The sequence below is a fragment of the Oncorhynchus nerka genome, linkage group LG2 (assembly GCF_034236695.1).
Source record: "Oncorhynchus nerka isolate Pitt River linkage group LG2, Oner_Uvic_2.0, whole genome shotgun sequence".
Lineage (NCBI taxonomy): Eukaryota > Metazoa > Chordata > Actinopteri > Salmoniformes > Salmonidae > Oncorhynchus > Oncorhynchus nerka.
Window position 1 is genome coordinate 57,881,568 of NC_088397.1, and position 23,722 is coordinate 57,905,289.

A 23,722-nucleotide genomic window follows, 5' to 3' on the forward strand; every position below is an offset into this window, starting at 1 on the left:
ACCAATTGGATCCCACGAAATTGGTAACATTTTTTAAATAAAAAATAAATGAAAAAGTATACTATAAATTGTACATATAGAAATACACATTTCATAGCATACTGTTTTGGCTCTCGGATCCCAGCTCTTCATAGGCACATAGCTAGAGTCTCATAAAGAATATCTGTCTCTCAAAGACCCACACATTACAGAACTGGAGTGTTAGAGTGAGGTAAACAGTTCCAGTGGTCTAGATTCTAGTGGTCCTTCCTCAACCTCTGCAAACCCGCTGTCACTCACTCTCATGGTGATTCATTTATGCTGCTCTATGAACACAGGTGCTGTGACTCAATTGGACATGAGGAACACTCAATGATTAGGTCTGCAGTAATGCGCACGTTTATAGGTGAGTGACCTCATCAAGAAGCTGTCCATTATAGTCATGCATAATGTCCATGATTATGCATTGCATCCTTGTATAAAACATATTCGGCAGAATATAAATCACAGAGTACTTCAGTAGAACTGTATCCGGTAAATTCTCTTGGTCCAGACTGTATTGCCATAGTGTCTATCGGTCCATATTCCCACTGCTGTGTTCTGGGGCACAATGCCTCAGCCTACAGATGTCTCTCTGGTGGTGTTGGTGGTCCTGGAGACACTGCTACCCTCTGCATCAGTCAAGCCCTCTGATGGATGGATGTGTGAAGAGCAGAGGAGAGCAGACCAGAGCAGATGCTGCAGTGGAGACTGAGGCCTCTTTGTGCTCCTCAGCTCGGCTAGCCAGAGGAAGGTCATGTGGGAGTCTGCTGCTGACAGCCACAATGAATGGATCCTGATGCATTTTCTCCGGGCCCGTGCCAATTGGCTTTTGTGCACACTGAATACTCCTTTAGTCAATCAGAGAGCATGATTGCAGAGAAGTGGACGGAAGAGTGGCGTGACCAAAGCATTGTCAGGTCTCTCCACAGGTCTGGGATGGGAAGTTCAGGGATCTGGTGTTGGAATAAGTGGTGGAAGTGAGCTGAAAGTTGTGATGTGAGCTATGGGTTACAGTGGTGATGGGGGATTCAGGTCCATCTTCCTCAGCCCAGTTTGTCTGATCTTACCAACATCCCTGTTCATGTCCTTGTATGCAAAAGCCTTGTAGCGATTGTAGTCATTGATTCATGGTCAATAGGGTCAATGTTATTGCTGTGTAACTCATTGGTATCAGATGAGCCACAGCGAATCGTCTCTCCCTCAGGCCCTGGGCCTATCAGGCGCCTTCTAACTGAAGCTTTGCCACACTGTTATATTTAGGGTTGGAGGGAACATCATTGCACTCACACAGAGTAGCTCTGGTAATCAAGTCAGAAAACAAAAATGGGTAGCGTGTAGACCCCCAGGCAAGGGAGGGCAGTGAGAGTGCATCAGTGGGAGAGAGGCTCCTTATTGCATCTATCCTAGGGCACTAACCTGGAGTGCTTAAAGGACTTGTAAAGGGAAATAAAGGTAAAGTGTACTTGGACTCTCAATATAATGTTGGGGCTTGAGAAAGAGAGCTCTTATCTATTCACTATGCTGGTTATTACTTTTCTACAGTATTTCCCTTTTATCATTAAGCCCACATCCCTTCTCTGTGTGTATGCATGGTTTCCACATGGTTTCCATTGAATGCTACTTGTATTTGACAATGAGCTAAGATTTTAACAGTTTTGACAGTTTTGACAGTTTTGTTTATTACATTCACTTCCCACATCCAGTGTGAATTCTAACTTCCACTTGAGTTTAATTTTTACTTATAATTGATGTAAATGGAAAAGGAAAGTGTTATGCAATGACCACATACAGTGCATTCGGAAAGTATTTCCACATGTTGGTACGTTACAGCCTTATTCTAAAATTGATAAAATACTTTTTTTCCCCTCATAAATCTACACCCAATACCCCATAATGACAAAGTGAAAACAGGTTTTTAGAAATGTTTTCAAATGTATTAAAAATACATAAGTATTCAGACCCTTTCCTGTGCGACTCAGAATTGGGCTCAGGTGCACCCTGTTTCCATTGATTATCCTTGAGATGTTTCTACAACTTGATTGGAGTCCACCTGTGGTAAATTCAATTGATTGGACATGATTTGGAAAGGCACACACCTGTCTATATAAGGTCCCACAGTTGACAGTGCATGTCAGATTAAAAACCAAGCCATGAGGTCGTATTACAGAGGGTAGTGTGCACTACAGAGGGTAGTGCCTGCGGCCCAGTACATCAATGGGGCTAAGCTGCCTGCCATCCAGGACATCTATACCAGGCGGTGTCAAAGGAATGCCCTAAAAATTGTCAAAGACCCCAGCCACCCCAGTCATAGACTGTTCTCTCTAAGCGATACGGAGGGCCAAATCTAGGACAAAAAGGCTTCTCAACTGTTTTTACCCCCAAGCCATAAGACAGGTATGAAGGTATGAAGGTAAGACCCAGATGCAGACCATGTTGAGGAAACAATAGTTTAATATTCCACCAGGGGCAGGCAATAGACAGGTCAAGACAGGCAGGGGTCAGTAAACCAGAGGTGGGGCAACGGTACCGGGTGGCAGGCAGGCTCAGGGTCAGGGGCAGGCAGAGTGGTCAGGCAAGCAGGCTCGGAGTCAGGACAGGCAAGGGTCAAAACCAGGAGGGCGAGAAAAAAGACTGGAAAAAGCAGGAGCTGAGACACAAAACGCTGGTTGACTTGAACAAACAAACAAACGAACTGGCAACAGACAAACAGAGAACACACAGGAAATAATGGGGAAGATGGGTGACACCTGGAGGGGGGTGGAGACATTCACAAAGACAGGTGAAACAGAGTCAATAATAATTCAACCCCTTTGTTATGGCAAGCCTAAATGAGTACAGGAATAAACATTTGCTTAACAAGTCACATAATAAGTTGCATGGACTCATTCTGTGTGCAATAATAGTGGTTAACATGACAACTCCATCTCTGTACCACACACATACAATTATCAGTAAGGTCTCTCAGTAGAGAAGTGAATTTCAAGGACAGATTCAACCACAAAGACCAGGGAGGTTTTCCAATGCCTCGAAAAGAAGGGATGGGTGAAAATACAAAAAAGCAGACACTAAATGTCCCTTTGAGCCTGGTGAAGTTGTCAGCTACGCTTTGGATGGTGTATCAATACACCCAGTCACTACAAAATGCAGGCGTCCTTCCTAACTCGTTTGCCGGAAAGCAAGGAAACCGCACAGGGATTTCAACATGAGGCCAATGGTGATTTTAATACAGTTACAGAGTTTAATGGCTGTGATAAGAGAACATTTAGGATGGATAGTTACTCCGTAATACTAACCTAAATGACGGAGTGAAAGGAAGGAAAAATATTCAAAAACATGCATCCGGTTTGCAATAAGAGGAATAAGAGGAAAATCTGGTTCAGTCTTGCTTACCAAGAAGACATTGAATCGGTTTGAAAATCTATGGTAAGACTTGAAAATGGCTGTCTAGCAATGATCAACAACCAACTTGACAGAGCTTGAATTTTAAAAAGAATAATGGGCAAATATTGTACAATCCAGGTATGTAAAGATCTTAGAGATATACCCCAAAACACTCACAGCTGTAATCAATGTCAAATGGGATTCTAACATGTATTGACTCTGGGGGTTGAATACTTAGCTAACCAAGATATATTAGTGTTTTATCTTTCATAATACATTACATTACAGAGTATTGTTTGTGGATCGTTGACAAAAAAGGACAATTAAATACATTTTAATCCCACTTTGTTACGTAACAAAATGTGTACAAAGTCAAGGGATGTCAACACTTTCTGAAGGCACTGTATTACCCTGTAGCCTTGCGTCTAATAATAATACACTGATATGTTCTCAGACATTTGCACACATCTTTACAATATCGACAGGGTTTACCTTTTTTAGGATATTACTGCAGAACCCAAGTTTGGTTATTTAATATAAAGTCTGAGTATACAGACTGACAAATGAGATGTAATACATTCTAAAGAGCCTATACCAGGGATGGGCAACTTCATTAGTTGCGGGGCCCACAAAAAGACTGCATTTTATAACTAATTTCATGCAATGCAATAGCTGACATGGGCTAATTGAGTGACTGCTTATGCACAACGAAATGTTGAAATTGCACCTGATGTATTCTACTACTCTAACTCCCAACAGTAATTAGATACCCAGTCTGAATTTTTTAAATTGTATTTATAGGTCCGTGGTTCGCCAGTTGCCCATCCCTGGCCTGTACAGTGTGTTCTCCTACAAAATCCAACTTTATCTGCTGCCATTAATGCAAATGTACGCTTCGCTCAAAGCTCTTCCTACAGTACAACAGTCCTTCACAGTAAAGTGTCTCCATTTTATATAAAGACATCAATCGATATTAGAGGTTTAATGCTGCATACATAGCCTCCTCATCATAGAAACTCAGAACTCTCCCCTCTAGTGTTTTGTCCGTTGATTTTCTCTCTGCAGAAATGTATTTTGGTGGATGAACTGACAGTGTTCATATTCTTGTACAACTGCAGTGCCATTAGAAAATTAACCCAATCAGTTTTCATTGAGAGGTTTCTGAAATGTGTTTCCCTGTGGCAGGAAGTAGGTCAGTATTGGTTGTAAATGTGATAGTGGGAGAGTACCAGAGAGGAGGAGTTCCATAAAATACACAAGTGTACACTTTCACATAATAATACAACTAGACTCTTCCCCTTTCTCTCCTCCCTATTTCTCTTTCTCTTCCTCTTACTCACACATACAACCCAATATACTACATAATGTTTGCCCTTCTTGTTGTTCTGAAAGTTGAAGAGATGAGATGTTGATACCCTGATCTCAGACCCTGGACCTTGCAGAATCAGCAGACCCTCTTTGGGCTCATGCAGCCTGCTGAGTCATCTGAGACCAGGCCCATTAAAACTTTCACAGGGTCAATAAAGGCCCCTGGAGAAAAGGGCTGTGTCTCAATACAGGAAGAAGGAGGGTCTTACTGTAACATCAAGAACCATGGTCTTTACAGAGCACACCAATAAATTGAGCATTTGCTTCTTCAGTTCATGGAAGGCAGTTTATACACGTTATTCAGACTGGAAGGTAGACTTACTTTACAGTGTAAATAAGCTCGTTTTGAGCACAGACTACTGTATGTACAGAATGTATATTTATGATATGTGTTTAGCTCAGAGGATGTGTGGACTATGGCACTCGTGGACTGTATGTTTGCATAGTTTGACAGCCGTGTGTATGATAGTTTAGACAATGTGTATTCTTGTTATATTCAATATAGTGTTTATTTTACCTTTATTTGAACACGGAAGACATATTGATACCTATGTCTCAATTCCAAATGCGCTCTGTATAATACTATATAAATATACGATATGCATACACATTTAAATACAAAAACACAGTCATTGTTAGCACAAATAAAACATCACAAATCACCAGTGTGATAATTCATTTAGCTAGACCATTTGACTTTGTAGTTGTTTGTAGTGTGTGGTGGAGAAACAAGCTTTATTTGATGTGCATTTATTGGGGAAATGCCGTAGAGTGGGAAAGGCCTCTGATGATTGTTTATGAGTTCAGGGTGCTTTTGTCCTCAGATGAGAGAGGGAGAGAGAGAGAGAGAGAGAGAGAGAGAGAGAGAGAGGACATTTGAAATGGCTCTATTCCTTTGGAACTTTTGTGAGTGTAATGTTTACTGTACATTTTGTATTGTTTATTTCACTTTTATTTATTATCTATTTCACTTGCTTTGGCAGTGTAAACATATGTTTACCATGCCAATAAAGCCCTTTGGATTGAGAGAGGGGGGGGGAGAACAGAAAGAGGAAGACAGTATTTTCACCATATGAAAGGGTAAAAAAAGAGAACTGCACAAAGCAAGAGAGGCAGGCCAAATAAGCCAGAGAGAGGCATAGTTATTCACAGTGGGAGGTGGAGAAACGCAGTGCCTCTCTCTCTCTCTACTTCCTCGAGAACAGACAGAGTGTGTGAAAAGAGGAAGAGAAGGGGAGGATCTTTACAGTCAGGCACATGCTCACACAAATATAGTACATACAGATCTATACCCACAGACACACCCATGCATTCTAATGGGCATGCAGAGCTATTTAGACCTGAGACACAGCAGCAGTTCCTGTAGTGTTTTTAGATGCAGTAGAATGCAGAGTGTAAAGTGACAGTAGTAGTCAGGCCTCTGACCATCTGGTCACTACACACACAGAGAGACAAATATACCAGTACACTGTTTTTGGGAGTCTGAATTTTGAAGTTATGACTGACTTCAGGATGACTAAGAGTGGCCATGTGTTCCTCAGTCCTGCGGTTATTACACGGGGCCAGAGGAGACGACACAGCGATGTAAGTATTTATTCCTACTGTTGTAAATGAGTAAGAGACTGAGTGATACTGTAGTGCAGATCAGTGTGATCTTAGATATCTTTCAGTGTAGTGTTACTCTAAATGCATATCTGATCGACATTACTCTGTAGCAGTCAGAACAGCTGTTCTCACTTGAAGGCACAGCTGTGTCTTATCATTTATATTAATTTGTTGATTTCTCATGTGCACAGAGATTGGTTGAACATGACAGATGTGTGATCAACTCATTTGGTTTGCTTGGTTTCGATAGGACAGTTTACAGTAGCCACAGAGACAATTGAGAGTATAGGAGGCCATTAGGTCAGGGTTGGTCTTTAGTGCAGTTTCCAGTCCCATCACTGTTACTCATTATCATGTCAGCACCTCTCAATGGTCGGTTTTTGTCTGGCAGATAGTTCAGTCATCCTGCACGTGCAGGCTAGGTTATTATTGCACAGTCACAGATTTTGAGGTGAATATTTGTGTATGAAAAACAGTAATATCTTAGTATTGGGTTCCGATACACACTGGCAATTTGGTCCATGTTGGTTTGCACTTGTGTTTGTTTTCAAGGCGGCAGTAGGATCTGCCAGCGTATCATATGACACTGTTTGTTCACACAGGGAACAATGGGTTGCACCCATGGCTTTATTGAGACAAGCCAATGTTGGTCAGTATGTGTGTATGTGAGTAGTGTGTGTATGCACCCTTTTAGTAAGTCCTGGTGTGACCATAGTAAATGTATGTTGTCATGTGGAAACATCAGCTTGACACCTCATTCCACATTTGTTACATGGTACAGAGAGGGCCTCTCTGCACAACAATCTGGGCTATCATTGGCCATGTGACGCTCATCATTGGCTATGTAGCTCACAAAGTGTTTCATTGGTAACTCCCCTAGCCGATGCGTTGTGGTCAGGGTGGAGCTGCCCAGCATCTATATGAATGTCTCTTATCTGGGATAGAATGGATCCTGCAGTTAATGGGAGCTGATAGTGAATGGAGTTTGTAAAGAGGTTACAGCATTGGTGTTGATTTTTGGTTAGAGGAGTATGAATCTGATGGATCTCTGCCTCACTTCTTGCAGGAGTTGTACAGTAGACTTCTATTGATTAGAAATGAACAGGGCTGGCAGATGGAGGGTAATATTAGAACCAGTTTGTAAAGCCAGGTATCTCATTTGTTTTCATTTGCTGACTTATATCTACTCTCCCCATTCCATGTTGATCTAATGGGCTAAGTGTATTACGGTCACTCATCAACACACCTTGAGTGCCCAGAGTTAACACACAGGGCCAGGAAGTCAGCTGAGGTGGTTAGTGGCTGTTTGCAGCCTTAATATTCCTCCACCGCCTTCAGAGGCACTGGGCTGCACTCCTTCAGAGGCACTGGGCTGCACTCCTTCAGAGGCACTGGGCTGCACTCCTTCAGAGGCACTGGGCTGCACTCCTTCAGAGGCACTGGGCTGCACTCCTTCAGAGGCACTGGGCTGCACTCCTTCAGAGGCACTGGGCTGCACTCCTTCAGAGGAATATATATGTGTTTCCAGGAGATTGTTTTCCAGTGTGGAGGAGCAATTCAGTGAATACTGAATGGTGTCTCAGTTGGGCTGGGGTGGTGTGACAGGCCTGGGAAAGAAGTGCAGCACATCGATGCCATGGAGGAGTCAGAGGCCGGTTGTAAATAAAATAGGACTTGGATCAACAGAACTCCCAGCTCCATATCCACAAATGGGTTGGAATGAACACAAGAGAAATCTCATGTGAAGAACACTGCAGAGCCAGCATATTTTACCAGTCAGTAAACCACTCTCCCTCTTCGGTTTGTCTCTCCCTCAGACCTCGGACCTATTTGCAATGATCGAGAGGATGCAGGTACAGTAAGTGGTCTGAGAGCTCTGCTGTACACTATCGTCACTGCTTTGTCTTCTTTGTCGTTTCTCCTCTGTGCTCTGAGAGGCCGAGATGGAAAGTGTCTTCGTCCTGTTTCCTGTTTACAACATTTGTGATTTATTTGTTGTGTAACACTGTTAGGGTTTAGGAGACAAAACCAGCTCATATTCTTATTCATTTGATGAGCACAGCGAAGTAGAGTATATAAGTGACACAGATCTTAGATGGTTTGATGAATTATGAGTGCTACTACTATACTGCATACTGGGTCGTTGTATTGGAATATTCCCTCTTTATCTACGTTATCAGCTCAAAGAGCTATCAGCCTTTGAGAGCCTATCAATATCTCGATCTCTATGTGTAGCAAAACTAATTCTAAGCTATAAACTGTCCCTGTTGGAACAGTGACCAATTAGCTCCTTGTGTGAAGCACTGGGCCTTTTAACTGCTTCTGTTTCAGTTACTTTACTCACTCTGATTATCTCAATGCTGTGTGTTTATATGTATCTCCATTAGCTGTTGCATAAGCCCCAGTTACTGTATTCTTCCTGGGGTCCACAAACATAAAAACATTTTAAAAATAATACACTATAAAAGAAAAATATGAAAAGATAATAGAACATAAACAATTACATATCATGCATATTATGCAAATCCAAAACCAACTATATACAGAAAATGCGGGAAGTTAAGGTAGTTTGCTGTGAGGTGCTGCTTGATTTGTCTTGTAAAGCTCGTCTTGCTGTTCGCTTGAGCAAGCTGCGACGGAGAAGTGTTGCATGACACCACTGCTCTATATAGTACTGTTCGATGCCCCAAACACGTTCTGAACATGGGTCCTGTGAATAGACCCCTGGTCTGTGTAGTCTGGGATCTGGCTGTTGATGACACCTTCCCTGTTGTCCCCTGTCTTTCACAATGTCACTCCTCTGCTTCAGTTGCTACCCTCTCTTTTCTCTTCCACTTACATTTGAATTCTCTCCGCCTTTGCTTCCTCGTGATGCTACGTATGTCTAGTTGATATGTTGAAACAATGTATTGCCCTTCATCTGAAAGCTTCTCATGTCTCTCTTTTCCTTTGTACCTGTAATGCCAAGGTTCGTTATAGAGGAATGTTTGATACATTATGAACTTGAATATTACATTTTTTTTTAAAGTGAAATTGGAGTAAGAAGTCTAATATTTTGTGCAGATGTGTGAACTGTGTATATCACCTGTCCCCTGGCATGCCTCTATCTCCCTCCACAGGGCAGTAGAATGGACGAGCAGAGATGCATCCTCCCTCCACCCCTCAAAGTGAGTCTAGGAACGGTAGACTTTGTAACATATCCTCAGCGGGTTGACAGTCTGTATCCAAACAAAGGGATGCTTGCCAAGGCAGCAGGGTAGCCCACTGGTTAGAGCGTTGGACTAGTAACCGGAAGGTTGCAAGTTCAAACCCCCGAGCTGAAAAGGCACAAATATGTCGTTCTACCCCTGAACAGGCAGTTAACCCACTGTTCCTAGGCTGTCATTGAAAATAAGAATTTGTTCTTAACTGACTTGCCTCGTTAAATAAATTTAAAAAATAAAGGCCCTGAGTGTCACAATAGGGGATAATTCAGATGTGAATACATTGTTAAGTTTATTGTGTTGGCCACTCTAAAAATGGTGTTGTTTTAGTTGGGTTGCACACTCAGAGTTAAAGTGGTTTCAGTCTCTGATGTAATGTAGGTTCCTTTCATTTAAGTAATGGGCATTGTAGATTGAGCATTTGTATATTGATTGATTGTGCTTTGAACACATCAGTCACATGCTGCATTTATGAGGGCACTATGATGGGAAATAGAACAATGTTGTTCATAAGTATGACATGTGATTTTCTCTGCAGACAGAGGAGGACTATATCCCTTACCCCAGCGTTCACGAGGTACAAACAATCTGAAACTGAAATCTGTCTCGCATATAGAGCTTTGTGATACGTCATAAACATTCTGTGTGAACCCACCGTGCGGTAACCCTTTATCTGCTGTTGAATTTAATTCCATGTATGGTGTTTATTGTCATGTAACCATTAGCCTGTGTCATCATGGTTGATATCAGGTCCTGGGCCGTAGGAGCCCCTTCCCCCTTATCCTGCTGCCTCAGTTTGGAGGCTACTGGATCGAGGGGACCAATCACAAATCCAGTGCCACACCTGGGCCTGAGCAGCAGCCATGTGCTTCCTCCCACATCAAGCTGGAGACCAACAGCATTGCCAAGATCTACAGGAAACAGTTCATGGGCAAGGTGAGCATAGTCTTATAGGCAGCATTCTGCTCCTCGTGTTTTTCTGGAGTATTCATTCCAGCTGAAATTGGAATAGATTGAAACTGAAATGGAAATAGAAGGAAGTATGTTTTTTTGCTAGCTCAGATTCCCTCAGGTTGCTTACATCACAGGGTGAGCCGACATCCATTCATTCTCCTGGGGGGAGACTGTGTTTCTAACAAATGAAAGTATTTTCTGTATTTACCACTGTTAGGTTAGCTGGAGGAGCTTCTGTCTGTTTGAGCAATGGAGCTGAGGGGGACTAGGCCAGTCAGAGAATTAATGAACAAGTGCCTGAGGCATGAATGAGTTGTAATCTGAGGGGATCTCCTGGTAATGTCTCTATAGGAACACTTTAACTACTACTCCATGGACACTGCCCTGGGCCACCTGGTCTTCTCCATGAAGTATGACGTCATCGGGGACCAGGAGCACCTCCGCTTGTTGCTAAGGTACCAATTATCTTTATCTCTCCCCTGCCACCTCCCTCTCTACACATTACCTCCTCTCCTGTTTCTTTTCTCTATTGCCCACTGCCGTTCTCCCCCATTCTCTTCTGTCTCCAGCACTCTCTTTATTTCTCTCCCCATGTGCCGCTCTTTTCCTCTCTCTCTCTTTCCTTCTATTTCTTTCCCATGAACCTCTCTCTCTCTCTCTCTCTCCCTCTCTCTCTCTGTCTCTCTCTCTGTGTATCTCTCTCTCTCTCTCTCCCTCTCTCTCTCTGTCTCTCTCTCTGTGTATCTCCCTCTCTCTCTCTGTCTCTCTCTCTGTGTATCTCTCTCTCTCTGTGTGTATCTCTCTCCCTTTGTGGCCTCCTCTCAGGCTCTCTTCACCTAGTGTGCAGTACAAATACTGTTCTAGGACAGTATAGTCAATAATGGACTGCAGGCGCTTGACCACCATGTAGTGCTCAATAACACCTGACCCAGAGTAGAGGAGAGGGCATCGGTCTGCTTCAGCCTCTAAGCAGTCCTGTCCACATTTCCATCCCTATCGAGGTCCACTATGTGGTCAGAGAGAGGTTAATTTAGCTCAGGGTTAGCACTCTAGCCTTAAACAAAGGCCACTGAAATTCTCAACTCCTCCCCGTTATAACACTAATGATAAAGTAGCAAGGCGGGAGGCAGCACTCAACGCTCCATAAAAGCTGTGAATTAATTTTACGACCCTAGAGAGAGGACTCCAGCAGTAGCAGCTGTTTATCCTCCTCCCACTTGATGTAAGAAAGAAGCTGGCGAGCGGATGGCCCACCTGCTGTCTAATGATCAGCTGGGCAGTTTCCATGCTTCTGGTATAGTCACCACCTCAGTTACGTCAAATACCAACATTCACTGAGTTGGCTCAAGACCTATACTGAGAAATGACCCATGAAGACAGAAAATATTGAGACGAGGCTCTCTATTCCAATGTGGCCTGAGTTTGCAGGTGGTGTATGGCTGAGAGTAGTTGTGTTAGTTAGTGTGCTCGGTTTGCAGGTGGTGTATGGCTGAGAGTAGTTGTGTTAGTTAGTGTGCTCGGTTTGCAGGTGGTGTATGTCTGAGAGTAGTTGTGTTAGTTGGTGTGCTCGGTTTGCAGGTGGTGTATGGCTGAGAGTAGTTGTGTTAGTTAGTGTGCTCAGTTTGCAGGTGGTGTATGGCTGAGAGTAGTTGTGTTAGTTAGTGTGCTCAGTTTGCAGGTGGTGGTGTTTCACAAACACTAATATATTAAGTCCAGCATAAGAAAATGGCGAAGATCAACCTAATTTTATCAAATCTAGAACTGATATTGTACATTGGATCTACTTAATATTTCTGATGAGATCCTTTTATTGATTGTGTCTTAGTGTTAAACATGGCTTTAAATATTTCATCACTTTACATTTGTATCCAGGAATTGTTGAGCGCAGTGCTCATTCCACTAACACTAATTGGAGGTAAAGCTGAACGCATTGTAGCTTAATGTAGTTTCCTCTGTCAAAAGTGGCTCACATGATGTTACTAATTGTGAGAATGGGTGGTCTCATCATTGATTGTCAATTTCCCCAACGGTTTTGATATCCGTTCATCATGATCCATTACACCTCAAATCATATCAAAATGTTTGATACTAATATAGAAATGTGCTTTTCATTCTTCAAACATGCATACAACATTGTGTAAAAGTATCGTAAAGTTGAACAAAACAAAATGACCCACAATCCTCTGAAATGAGAGCCACATGGCAAGTTGTTAGAAGAACTTAAAATTCCTAAGATGAAAGGAAATATTATGAAAATTGAGTAAGTTAAACACAATTTCCCTTGTAGTTGTTTTTACACACAAATAGTTATTTATATTATGCGTTTATCTTATGTTGAAATCATTTTTAGAGTAAATGTTAGGGTAAAGTAGAGTAAATTACTAATTATATTCAAGTAAATGTTTTTATGGCAAAATAATGATATTTTCAAGAATAATTTACTAACCACCTGAATAATTTTGTACAGTGCCGGTCTGAACAGTTTGTGTTGCTCATAGTTGGCTGTGGCAAGGCAGGCTATGCAAATCACCATTGTGTCTCCACAGCATTCAAGGAAAGATTATCTACAATAGTTCTGCATCACATTTGCATCAGCAGAGATGTCAACAAAATGGGAAGGAAACGGATTTGAAATGGCACCAAAGTGTTGAAGGTTCTTTACATGGGAAACAAATATAATCCCCTCTATAGAAACAGAATGGTGAATATCTATGTGACTGTTCTAACATTTTGTATTTTAGGACCAAATTAAAAACCCACCATGATGTGATTCCTATCTCCTGCCTGACCGAGTTCCCCAACGTGGTCCAGATGGCCAAGGTAGGATGACAGAGTGCAGAGGGCATGTTGTGGACAATGGTTGGAAAGGGACTTCTTAGATGTGGAGTTGAAACAAAAGTTATTGTATAAATTTGCAATGGCCGGAGGAAAAGTTGAAAGTACATTTTTATTTTGCAGCTGGTGTTTGAAGAGGTAAACGTGGACAGATTTTACCCAGTCCTCTACCCGAAGGTAGGCTCTGTATTCATCGTGAAATGTTCAATGGAGTAGCAAACTATTTTATTACTTTTTTATTATACACTAATATTTTGGTCCAGCAAGGAGCATTTATTAATGTTGTATTTCTCATCTATTTATGGTCCCCCCATCACTGCTCTACATTGATGCTACACTATTAGAAAAAGAAAAGGTGCTACAGTATCTAGAAGCTAAAAGGGTTCTTCGGTTGTCCCCATAGGAGAACCCCTTTGTAGAACCCTTTTTGGTACTAGGTAGAACCCTTTTGGTTCCAGGTAGAACTCGTTTTGCTTCCATGTGGAACCCTTTCCACAGAGGGAACCCTTTTTTCTAAGAGGTAGTCACCTTCACCTTGACTCTGCTAAATGTACTATCATTTTCCAGGCCTCAAGGCTCATTGTCACCTTTGATGAGCATGTCATCAGCAACAACTTCAAGTTTGGAGTCATTTATCAGAAGTTTGGCCAGGTGAGTGGTATATACCCTGTGGTAGTAAAATCATATAAAGTCATATATACTGTATTTATAACAGTTGATGGGTTCCTGAATTTGGAGTATTATTATGACTGTGCTACTCATCATTGCATGGCAGCTTGGCCACTTTTAATAGACTGTAGGTGTCTGAGCTTCTCCCTCCCCAAACTAAGAGGACTTTCTGTGCTTCCTCCGGTGGAACTGTTGAGTTCAGATGTCTTACTTCCTCTTCATGGCCTTGTATTTCTCCCTGCAGACCACTGAGGAGGAGCTCTTTGGGAACAGCGACGAGAGTCCTGCTTTTGTGGAGTTCTTGGAGTTTCTGGGCGACAAGATTGAGCTCCATGACTTCAAAGGGTAAGAGTGGGCTTGCAAAGGCATTGGCATGGCAGACGATAGACTGGTCATGTCTCTTATTGATTACAATTTACTTTGACATGACTCCCTGGGTGATGACACTGCAGTCTTTCAGCCATGGAAATAATACATCTATGTTTATTACTGTAGTTCTGCTCTTATTCTCTCAATTTAGAGCAATATAATATTCTTAGTGACATTATGATTAAGTGGAAGGGAATAAAGCCCTTCAGCATTCAATGCATGATGGATGAGACAGAGTGGTGTGGATGGGCTGTCTGGTTGCACAAAGACTGAGACTACCTGTGCTGCTGCTGTAACAGTCTGGTTCACACTGGCTCTGCAGGTTCAGAGGGGGACTGGACGTCACCCATGGCCAGACAGGAACAGAGTCAGTCTACACTAACTTTCACAACAAGGAGATCATGTTCCATGTGTCCACCAAGCTGCCATACACAGAAGGAGACACCCAGCAGGTAACTGTCTCCGTCAACTCACAGGCCCTATCCTGTTTGTCATTATGTCTGTCAGTAGCTGTAGATTGACTGTAGATTCTAACAACTTAATTTCTATTGAGTAACATAACTGGGTAATAAGTACCGGTTTGTAAAATCTGTGGAAAATATTTTTTGCCTGAGGGACTAGCCACCATGAATTATGATGCTTTTTTACTGTTATTTTCTCCTGTTGGTGTCCTCAGTGACCCTGTCTGCTTTGACCTGAAAGGGTTATTTTTCATGACAAGTTGTAACTTCCGTGAAGATGGGTGTGGAGTAGCTAGGCATGAGCAACATGTAGTTTCCAATTTGATGACAGTCTGGTGGCTTAATGCTTTATCCTGCTGTTTTGAGTGATTTTAGCTACCTCACCTGCCCCCCTGGGAGAATATTCCCAAGGAGAGTCCATATTCTCAGCAGACGAATGAGTAACAGAGCTGAGCCATGTGGGCACACAGAAGATAGCCTTGTAGGCAAAGACGAGCGGGGATTCAGTGTGACACCAAAGAGATACAGGCAAAGATGAACAGACACAATGTGTTGAGAGGAAGAGGAAGGAAAACAACTAGCAGTCCAAAGTGGAGGTTTACTTGGCGTTGAACCTGTGTTGAGATCATTATTGAGTGTCTGTGTTTCACCATGGTTATACATGACAGCGCTCACTCCCTTGTTGTCCATCTGCCCTCATGCATAGTAGCTGTTCTGGTACCATCTGGCCCCTGTGTGTGTGTGTGCGTGTGACTATTGAATAGATATATAGCCTCTATGATAATAACAACATCGTCCTTATTTCTTTAGAGCTTGAAACAGATGGTTGATTGTTCTCATGTGTAAAACACAGTGTCAAAACACAGGACTATAAAGCAATTCAGCAGCTAAAGCCCTAAAAATAAATATTTGCCTTACTGTTTTATGCATACAATCAATATGCTCTGTGCTATTTTATGGCAGAGCTTAGCTCTGCAGGGAATGTCATTAATCAACAGGTGTCATGAATATCTCCCCAATGTTCACAGGGGTGTGCAGATTAACATGTCAAACTGGTGACTGATCAGTGAGTCAACATGTTAGAGAGCAAGTGCTAAGCTGTAGAGGCCTATAATCACAGTGCAGGGAAATATGATCTCCCAGTGACCAAAATGAGGTTGAAAAGAGGCCCAAAAAATTGTCAAAGATTCCAGTCACCCTAGTGACCCAAGTCATAGACTGTTCTCTCTGCTACCGTACGGCAAGTGGTACCGGAGCGCCAAGTCTAGGTTCAAAATGCTCCTTAACAGCTTCTACCGCCAAGCCATAAGGCTGCTGAACAAGTAATCAAAAAAAGACTGCTCAACAATGAATCAAATATTTTTTACTTTAGTTTATTTAGTAAATATTTTCTTAACTCTATTTCTTGAACTGCATTGTTTGTTAAGGGCTTGTAAGTACGAATTTTCACAAACGCTCTGTGGATAGGCACTGTTTTAGATAATGAATTGTCTCTAAATGATTACGTTGATTTTAATTTCTGTGGTAATTGGCGCATGTGACAAATAAAATTTGATTTGATTCGATTTTCCAGACATTGAAATTAGGTTCATTTTTGGTTCTGAATTACAGTTGAAAATAAGTATTTTACAGACATTGAAAATACGTCTTTTACATTTTTTCTTATTATTGTAATGAGCTCCACTCCCAAACAAGACCAATTTTGGTCGGTCCGGAAGTCTGTGTCACAAGTTTGTACAGCACAGTACAGCAGAACACAGTAGAGTTTAGTTCAATACAGGAGAGTACAGTAGAGTTTAATTCAATAGAGTATAGTACATTAGAGAACAGTACAGTAAGGGACAGTAGTGCTGAGAGATTACTACTTTTTAAGGTCGGTTCAGTTTCGGAAAATTATCACAGTTTTCAATATTGGTTTCGCAAATTCTGTTTTAACATTAAATGTACTATGCATTATGTGGGTTGAATACTGTAACACAGAATAAAACAATTGTAGCGGTTTTCTTGAGGTGAAGGAGAGGCGGACCAAAATGCAGTGTGATTTCTATTCATGTTTTTTAATAAGACAACTAAACATGAACATAATACAAAACAACAAACGTGGAAAACCAAAACAGCCCTATCTGGTGCAAACACAGAGACAGGAACAATCACCCACAAACACACAGTGAAACCCAGAATACCTAAGTATGATTCTCAATCATCAGAGACAACTAATGACACCTGCCTCTGATTGAGAACCATACTATTCCGAAACATAGAAATACCCAAATCATAGAAAAACAAACAGACTGCCCACCCCAACTCACGCCCTGACCATACTAAATAATGACAAAACAAAGGAAAATAAAGGTCAGAACGTGACAGTACCCTCCCCCAAAGGTGCGGACTCCGGCCGCAAAACCTTAACCTATAGGGGAGGGTCTGGGTGGGCATCTGTCCTTAACCTATAGGGGAGGGTCTGGCGCGGGACGCGGACCCCACTTCACCATCGTCTTAGTGCGCTTTATTGTCCGCCCCCGTGGCTTCCTAACCACGGCGACCCTACTAAATGACCCCACTAGACAGATGGGCGGCAGCTCGGGACAGAGGGGCAGCAGCTCGGGACAGAGGGGCTCTGGCACCTCTGGGCTGAGGGGCTCTGGCGCCTCTGGGCTGAGGGGCTCTGGCGCCTCTGGGATGAGGGGCGGGAGCTCTGGCAGCGCCGAACAGGCGGGAGACTCCGGCAGCGCCGGAGAGGAGGAAGGCTCTGGCAGCGCCGGAGAGGAGGAAGGCTCTGGCAGCGCCGGAGAGGAGGAAGGCTCTGGCAGCGCCGGAGAGGAGGAAGGCTCTGGCAGCGCCGGAGAGGAGGAAGGCTCTGGCAGCGCCGGAGAGGAGGAAGGCTCTGGCAGCGCCGGAGAGGAAGAAGGCTCTGGCAGCGCTGGACAGGCGGGAGACTCCGGCAGCGCTGGAGAGGAGGGAGGCTCCGGCAGCGCTGGACAGGCGGGAGACTCCGGCAGCGCTGGACAGGTGGGAGCACCTGTAGGGATGAGACTGAGAGACAGCGTGGTGCGGGGGGCTGTCACCGGAGGGCTGGTGCGTGGAGGTGGTACCGGATAGACCGGACCGTGCAGACGCACTGGAGCTCTTGAGCACCAAGCCTGCCCAACCTTACCTGGTTGAATGGTCCCGGTTCGCCCTGCCAGTGCGGCGAGGTGGAATAGCCCGCACTGGGCTATGCAGGCGAACCGGGGACACCGTGCGCAAGGCTGGTGCCATGTAAGCCGGCCCAAGGAGACGCACTGGGGACCAGATGCGCTTCACAGCATAACACGGTGCCTGCCCGGTCTCTCTCGCCCCCCTGGTAAGCACAGGAAGTTGGCGCAGGTCTCCTACCTGGCTTCGCCACACTTCCTGTGTGCCACCCCCCACGAACTATTTGGGGCTGACTCTCGGGCTTCCATCCACGCCGCCGTGCTGCCTCCTCATACCAGCGCCTCTCTGCCTTCGCCGCCTCCAGCTCTTTGGGGCGGCGATATTCTCCCGGCTGTGCCCAGGGTCCTTTTCCGTCCAATTCGTCCTCCCATGTCCATTCCTCCTCGCGCTGCTCCTGCTGCCGCTTCTCCTGCTGCACCTTGGGACGGCGACACTCCCCTGGTTTTGCCCAGGGTCCTCTCCCGTCGAGGATTTCTTCCCAAGTCCAGAAGTCTTTATTTCGCTGCTCCTGCTGCTGCCCGTTACCACGCCGCTTGGTCCTGTTGTGGTGGGTGATTCTGTAACGGTTTTCTTGAGGTGAAGGAGAGGCGGACCAAAATGCAGCGTGGTTTCTATTCATGTTTTTTAATAAGACAACTAAACATGAACATAATACAAAACAACAAACGTGGAAAACCAAAACAGCCCTATCTGGTGCAAACACAGAGACAGGAACAATCACCCACAAACACACAGTGAAACCCAGGCTAAGTATGATTCTCAATCAGAGACAACTAATGACACCTGCCTCTGATTGAGAACCATACTAGGCCAAAACAGAAATACCCAAATCATAGAAAAACAAACAGACTGCCCACCCCCTACTAAATAATGACAAAACAAAGGAAATAAAGGTCAGAACGTGACAACAATTAATAAGTCCCATGATGGTAGTGACTGCCCATTACTTATTAAGCATAAATTATTCACATTACTTTAATAAAAATGTTCAATTGTTGTTTATATTACATTTATTTTATTTCATGAATGTATTATTTCATTCCAAATCATCATCATCTCTCTATAGAGCTGCTGTCTATGCTGTCTGACAAAATCACTATTTTAGTCGTTCTTCGAAGCAAATAAGGCATATTTTTATGACTGCTGAATACCAACTATCAATCATTTAGATCATGTATTTTCAGGCAGAGATACCTTGTGAAGCAACTGCTCTCTATCCCTCTCCATCACACATTCTTCTGTCTCTCCTCTCCCTCTCCATGTCTGCCCCACACTAACGTAGCAGGCTTAAAATCAACATACAGACCGGACAAGTAGGCGTGCAATGGATTATGGTCATTGAAGTTAATTACCACATTTTCCGCACCTGTTGGAATCTACAACTCCCTACTACATGGCACAGTTCGAGCTTGATCTAATTTACCTCTATACGCAATGCACGCATTGAGCTCATAGAAAACGAAATGGAATTCAAATAATTAATCCGACGTCGATCAAATAGTTGTTTAAAATAACCGAAGTGTTAGTAATCATACTCTGCTGTGCTGTGCTATACTGTACTGTACTGTGGTGTACTGACTGTCCAAACTTCTGAAACCTAGACATCTATGATTTGTTCAAATTTGGTCCGGTTCAGATTTGAAGGGACGTCTGTGGACATTGAAATCAAGGCCAGTCAAGGTCTTTTCAAAGTCCATGGACACCAGACGGTGCTCACTGAGCTGTCCCTTTTAGTCTCCACTCACTGAATGGGCTATAGGCTGCCCTATGCCTTTCAATAAGCACATGACTGCAATTGTTACTTGAAAACTGCTTTTAGAGAGATGTTTCATACTTACAATTAGTAAGCACAAATTGTTTCTGTACTATGCATTTAGTGGAGTTTTTACCCATTTAATTAATCAAGGTGTTCCTGGCTGATCTTAATGCAGTGGTAAAGTTTATGTCCATAATGGTGACACTGTTGTTTGTGCTGTTGTGTTTGCAGCTGCAGAGGAAAAGGCACATAGGCAACGACATCGTGGCCATCTTGTTTCAGGAGGAAAACACGCCCTTTGTGCCAGACATGATAGCCTCCAACTTCCTGCATGCCTATGTGGTGGTGCAGGTGGAGAATGCCTGCTCAGACACCGTCACGTACAAGGTACTATAAGCCTAGGGACACTCACAGTCTATAACCCTGCTCAAGCCTGCTATTTCAATACATAGAGACTTGGCCCAAGGCAACCTACATATGCCTTACTAGAAATCAATCAGTAACTGACTGCCCATTATCTTCCTCATAAAGGTTTTTAGGGGCTAGCCAGTGTTATGTGATTTAGTGGTAGCATAATGGGCTGTTGTCATTTGGATACATTTCACCGCTCTTCTTCCCCTCCAGGTGTCTGTGACAGCGAGAGACGATGTGCCTTTCTTTGGACCCGCTCTACCGGACCCGGCCATCTTTAAAAAGGTGAGAAGTCATGAATCTAAGTAATGCATAAACTAGGTGAGCCCATGAGAGGGACAACATATTCATGTAGCACTTCCTCCTCCCCTTCCTCTCTAGGGACATGAGTTCCATGAGTTCCTGTTCACTAAGCTGATAAATGCGGAGTACGCCTGTTACAAGGCTGAGAAGTTTGCCAAGCTGGAGGTGAGAGCATGAGCGTGCCACGGCATGCTGTGCAGTGTGGGGGCCGAGTCACACGGCTCTCGCTGCACCACTTTACTATGACGTCTGTTTGTGTGTTTGTAGATGCTGTATGTGATGATGAATGACTGGATCGTGTCGGTTCACATACTCATTACGTGTGTGTGTGTGTGTGTGTGTGTGTGTGTGTGTGTGTGTGTGTGTGTGTGTGTGTGTGTGTGTGTGTGTGTGTGTGTGTGGAACAAGTGCACAAGTGTTTACATACGATTGATTTCTATAGTTCTGACTGGCGTAATGTGTGTTGTTGTCAGGAGCGCACACGGTCGGCCCTGTTGGAGACACTGTATGAGGAGCTACACATCAACAGCCAGTCCATGATGGGCCTGGGAGGGGACGAGGACAAACTGGAGAATGGGGGTGGAGGGGGGGCTTCTTTGAGTCCTTTAAGGTAACCCTCCACTATACGAGGTGCAAGCTTAATCGGGCACATGACATGCATGAGAGAGGTTGAATATTATTTCCTGGAAGGGATTCTGGGTATTCAAACATGAAAAATAATGCACAGAAAAGAAAGTGCTCTCTGGCAGTGCTCTGGTGCTGTTGAAGATTCCATAATTAGCTGTTACCGTATCACATCCCACTTTTAGTGTCATGTGACCAGGCGGGGATCAGGGAGTTGGGAGCATCCCTGTCAATGTGCATCCTGCAATCTGACTCTATGTCCTTCATCAATGACCATTAGGGTGGCTGAGCGTGGAGTGTGGGCAGGACAGTGTGCCATGGCAGTGGAGGAGCTGTGATTATGTGTCTCTGAAGAACACTGTAATGGACTCTCATTAGCGAGCTGATGACGCTGCTCGCATGGCAACCCATGTGCCACTATGCTCTTTTCTTCTCTGGCTCTGTCTTGTCTGTCTCTCTCTCTCTCTCTTTCTTTTCTCTCTCTCTATCCAGCGCCACACATTTTATTTAACTAGGCAAGTCAGTTAAGAACAAATTCTTATTTACAATGATGGCCTGGGAACAGTGTGTTAACTGCCTTTGTCAGGGGCAGAACGACAGATTTTTACCTTGTCAGCTCAGGGATTTGATCTAGCAACCTTTCTGTTACTGGCCCAAGGCTTTAACCACTAGGCTACCTGCCACCCCACATCATTCATGGATGAGTCTACTGAGCACCTGCAAGACATTGAAGGATTATATCACTCTCCTCTGAACACCCACTCTCAGACCTCAGACTTATTTTACACTTTCCTGTCAGTGTGAAGCACTGGAACTGTCTTACACTAATAGACATCTTCTCTCTTTTGGCCTCTCTTTCCCTCTCACTTATCTACACTGCCCCCAAGTGTTCAAATACGGTCCTGCATGATCTCCATCACTGGTTATCATTAGAATCAGGGTTAGTGTGGTTAAGGCGAGGGTTAGGGTCCATACACACTTACCGACCGTGTCTCCTCGTCTCTCTCTGTACTCTGTAGCGGGTGATCCGCAGCAGAAGCCAGTCTATGGATGCCATGGGCCTCAGTAACAAGAAGCCACACACTGTCTCCACTAGTCTCAGCGGCAGCTTTACCGAGACCCCCAAAACCCCAGGGATAGTAAGTAACCCTTTTGGTTTTACCAGAGGCCCACATGGGCCTAAGTACTGACTCCCCTGTAGTAAACACTGACCCTCCCCTAACAACACTCAATACATTCATACCCTATCCTCTCAGCCCTGTGGGATTGGCCTAGACTGTCTGTAGCAAACACCTTATTCCTCCCATCCTTGTCTATCCTACCTGTGCTCAAACCCCTTTATTTAACACACTGTTTCATATATGTGCCCCCCACTTTAAACCTCATATCCGTCACCTCTACAGTTTGCCATTTTCCATGACTTTTTCCATGGCCTTTTTAAATGAACCACTGTTAATTCCACAGTAATGATTGTCATTTTCATATCATGATAATGTTATACAGTCATGCTTAATCTCAAACCATATTTATTTTCATATGGTGAAACCCAGTTCCCAGATCTGTTGAGGCATAAAAATAGGCGCTAGTGCACCTTTTTAAACGTTTTTCTTATGTGAATGATCCCTTTCTGCCCTTTTACAGACTTAGTGGGCTTTTGACTCAGACTCTCATAACATTTTGAATCCAGATTTGCTTTCTCTGACAACCTGAGAGCCAGTTGAGAAGAGATGAGTTGAGCTGTCTGACTACCCAGAGTCCCTCCCTTGTTACCTTGCTGGCATGAGTGTTGCATGTGCTGCTGTAGCCTCTTTATGCAGCATTGTCGCTGCATGAAGCCTATCCTGTATGGAGCTGTGCCTGGTGGCCAGTTGTGAAGACGAGAAGTTAGTGCACAGTCTCCTGTATGAATGCACCCACCTATTTCCACTTTGTGACACACACTATTGCAGAATACTCTGACTGGCAATCCAAAGAAGCAGCTGCTCTTTTTCAATTAGTTCGCCAAAATAAATCTGCCCTTTCACATACTAACTTTTTGGATTGTGACAGACCCTTCTGTATCTCTCTCTATCTGTCATATTTTATTTTTAAAAGCCACAATCACGATAAATTGACTAAAGGATCACGATAACGATCAATTGAAGGAAACGTTTATAGCATTGTGCACCACAATGTTTCCCTTAAAACTAGTACTTTGAATGTTGTTCCATTAACGATCGGCCATATTAGCAAACTGATTTGATTTTAAACATCACACTTCTCTAGTGATAAGGCTACTTATCGTAGTGAACAATATCTGCAAAATGTCCACGATAAGCTGTCGGTATGGTCGGTGTCGATACCTTTTGGTTTATCATCCCAGCTCTACCAAATACAGTATGTTATGCCTCTCTGTGGTCTCGGACTCTAGTCGAGCTTTCAATATGAATGGCCTTCCAATGTGTGTTCAATATGTCGCCTGTCTTCTCTGTCCTATGGTATACTGTGAGCTCATGTTCTAATTTGCAACTTGCTGTTCCAATGCTACATGCTGCATGAAATCTCATGGTGACTTTCGTTTCTCTGCA

General features: G+C 43.7%; 1 pseudogene; it reads left to right on the forward strand.

Annotated features, from left to right (window-relative positions):
* The window catches only part of LOC115138499 (rap1 GTPase-activating protein 1-like), an 83,950-nt pseudogene that overhangs the window by 51,466 nt on the left and 8,762 nt on the right, over positions 1 to 23,722 (forward strand).